Source organism: Hakea prostrata, chromosome 2 (genome assembly GCF_041222555.1).
Source record: "Hakea prostrata isolate BN-2017 chromosome 2, UWA_Hpros_2, whole genome shotgun sequence".
Taxonomy (NCBI): Eukaryota; Viridiplantae; Streptophyta; class Magnoliopsida; order Proteales; family Proteaceae; genus Hakea; species Hakea prostrata.
Window position 1 is genome coordinate 30,605,715 of NC_142601.1, and position 3,503 is coordinate 30,609,217.

Consider the following 3,503-nt stretch of genomic DNA (forward strand, 5'->3'; position numbering starts at 1 on the left):
TTTCCAAATCTGTCAAAGCTTCCAAGTATGGAACACCATCATCAACTTCCATGGGTTCTGGGTCAAACACCATGTCTTCCACTGAGATGGCCCATAGTTGGCTTCTTCCCTTACTTCGGGTCTTAGGACCTACAAACAACAGGGTTTCCGGGTCAAGGTTAGGGCTGGGTTTCACAATAGATCAAAGAAGAAACAGATCGATTACTAACCTTGCAAAAGAAGATTCGATGAAGAAACTCTAACGGATGCTTGGGGATCTTCCTTGGCTTCGAAGAGGAGGTTCTAAGGTCCTTCCCATGTTCTCCAGAGGCTTAGGAACATAATGGGGCTGATCACCACGAAATTCCAATAAATAGAGCTTCAAAACCCTAAAAAGAGTTTTACCAAAACGCCCCCTTGCTGGGCAGCTTGCCCAAAAATAGGGATTTGTAGCTCCAAACCTCAAGATTTTTTATGGGGCTTCTCCCAACTCAACAAGCAACTTACCTAGCATAGAGGGACCTTACAAAACATGTCCAACTAGGCCTCAAGTCCATCAACCAAGCTCTTCAAACCAAGGTGCAGTTCAACTCCAAAACAAAAAGGGTTTTCAAAAAGGGAAAATCCATCATCAATTTCCATGGGATATGGGTCAAACACCATGTCTTCTACTGAGATGGCCCACAAAGACTTCTTCCTTCACTTCGGGACTTCGGATCTATACTAAGGGAGAAGTCTAGCTAGATGGAAGCAAGTGGTACCATCATGTTACGTAGAAAATGGCTTGCTAATGAATGGACCCTGACTTCCTAGGACCTTCCAAAGATAACAACACTGTACTTAAGGTCCCACTTCAAGGTCAAACAACAAACAAGCCCTTCTTCATCCCTAAACAGACACGGTGTCCAAGTTAGGGTTTGGGCTGGATTTCACATAACTCACTGGTCTTGAGTCCCAATGAGCCCAAGTCTACTAATTGTGACCCTACCAATGAATGGCCCCCACAATGTGATCCATGTCCTCTCACGGGTTGGTTACCGGTCTTGAGCGCCCATAAACCCACATTGCTACCACGGGTTACTCGGTCTCAATACCCTTCCGAATCGGACCTGATATAATAGGGACATCCTAGCCAAATGTCCCATACCATTCCCACTGATGTCCAAGGATAGAAATGTCAAAAGGACATTCCCCAATCCCAAATCATACCTAATCAATCACATTCCCAATTCAATCATATCATACACAATTGTTATCTCATCATATAAAAAAATACATAAAGACGTGATCACTTGAATAAGTAACATACATGAATAAGTATTCGTATATGATCAAGTAATAAAAGAAATACATAAGTAAGGTCCCACTGTACTTACAGCAATAACATCATAATTAGAAAATGCAATAACAATAGCAAATCCATGAGTTAAATTAAAGACCTGATCGGGAAGAACGTGGAAGCGTATGTTGACGATATGCTGGTAAAAAGCACTGCGAGGACAAAGCACATTGAAGATTTAGCAAAAGTATTTTTAGCACTGCGGAAATATCAAATAAAGCTGAATCCGAAAAAATGTGCCTTTGGAGTGTCGTCGGGCAAGTTCTTAGGCTTTATGGTATCACAAAGAGGTATTGAGGCTAACCCGGCCAAAATACAAGCATTGATTGATATGGAAGCCCCCAAGACTGTTCGGGATATGCAATGCTTAACGGGGAGAGTAGTTGCGTTGAATCATTTCATCTCACAGTCGAGAGAAAAGTGCCTACCTTTTTTCAAAGCACTCAAAGATTTAAGGGGCAGTAAGGAGGCCAAATGGACTGAGAAGTGTCAGAAGGCTTTTGAAGATTTGAAGGAAACACTAGGAAGACCACCGCTATTGTCCTGACCCAAGAAGGGAGAAGTTTTACAGCTATATTGAGTAGCATCCCCTTCAGCAGTTAGCACTGTACTTGTTTGGGAAAAAGACAAAAAGCAGTGGCCAATCTATTATGTCAGCCACGTATTACTCGACGCAAAGACACGGTACTCTCAGATCGAAAAGCAGGCTTTAGCTCTTATGATAGCAGCTAGAAAACTATAGCCATACTTTCAGGCTCATCCAATCGAGGTATTTACTACTTTTCCCCTTTGTAAAGTTCTTTGTAAACCTGATTTGTCTGGAAGAATGGTAGCTTGGTCGGTCAAGCTCAGCAAGTTCCAAGTAAACTTTAAGCCTCGAACGGCAATTAAAGCCCAAGCATTGGCCGATTTCGTAGTAGAGACTACTGCACCGACCGAGGAAACTGTTGAACCCACTATTCCAACTGTTTGGGAGGTATACGTGGATGGTTCGAGTAATAAGCAAGAAGCAAGGGCTGGAATCCTTCTGAAGAGTCCAGCTGGTTTTATTATTCGATATGCATTAAGATTCGCATTCAAAGCAAGTAACAATGAGGCAGAGTACGAGGCCCTAATAGCTGGACTTCGATTGTCAAAAGCATTGGCAATAGCAGAGGTAACTATTGTTAGTGACTCACAGCTTATTGTCAATCAAGTACAAGGGGAGTATGGCGTCAAAGAACCCCGATTACAAAAATATCAAGAGATTGTGCAAGCATTGCATAATGAATTCAGGAATCTGAAAGTATGTCAGATCCAAAGAAAAGAAAATACAATGGCAGATGAGCTATCAAGATTAGCCAATGCCAAGGAAAAGAATTTAGACCCTTCGGTCTATATAGAAGAAGTAACATTCCCAAGTTATCGGGAGAAGGAGATATCCTATATTGAAGCTGAACGGTGTTGGATGGATCCGATCGTGGAATATCTGAGAGATGATAAATTGCCAAAAGATCCAAAAGAAGCAAGATTAATCAAGGTGCGATCAGCACGATTCATTATGTAGAATGGAAGGCTATACAAGAAGATCCTATGCCGGACCTCTCTTAAGATGCTTGTGTCCCGAAGGATCGGAATTAGCTCTGGCCGAAGTGCATGAAGGAATTTGTGGTGCTCATATGGGTGGTTGGGCCCTAGCACACAAAATTTTGAGGCTCGGTCTATATTGGCCTAAGCTTCAGCAAGCTGCTATGGAATATGTTCGTCGGTGTACCAATTGCCAAATCCATGCTACGGTATCTAAAATCCCAGCTGAAACCTTGACTTTGATTCTAGACCCCATCCCTTTCGCGATGTGGGGAATCGATATCATGGGAAAATTCACCAAGGCGTCGGGCGGAAGAGAATATCTCATAGTAGCGATTGACTACTTCACTAAATGGGTCGAGGCTAGCGCCCTGGCAACCATCACTGAACAAAAGGTGGAGAAGTTCGTGCTCGAGTCTGTCATATATCGGTTCGGGATGCCAAAAATAATTGTGACCAATCATGGCACTCAATTCGATAACCCACAGTTTGAACAATTTTGCAGAACTTATCTGATCGAGCATTGTATGTCCTCAGTTGCATACCCCCAAAGCAACGGCCAAGTAGAGGTTACAAACCAAACATTACTTAAGGGGATAAAGAGAAGACTCGAAATTGA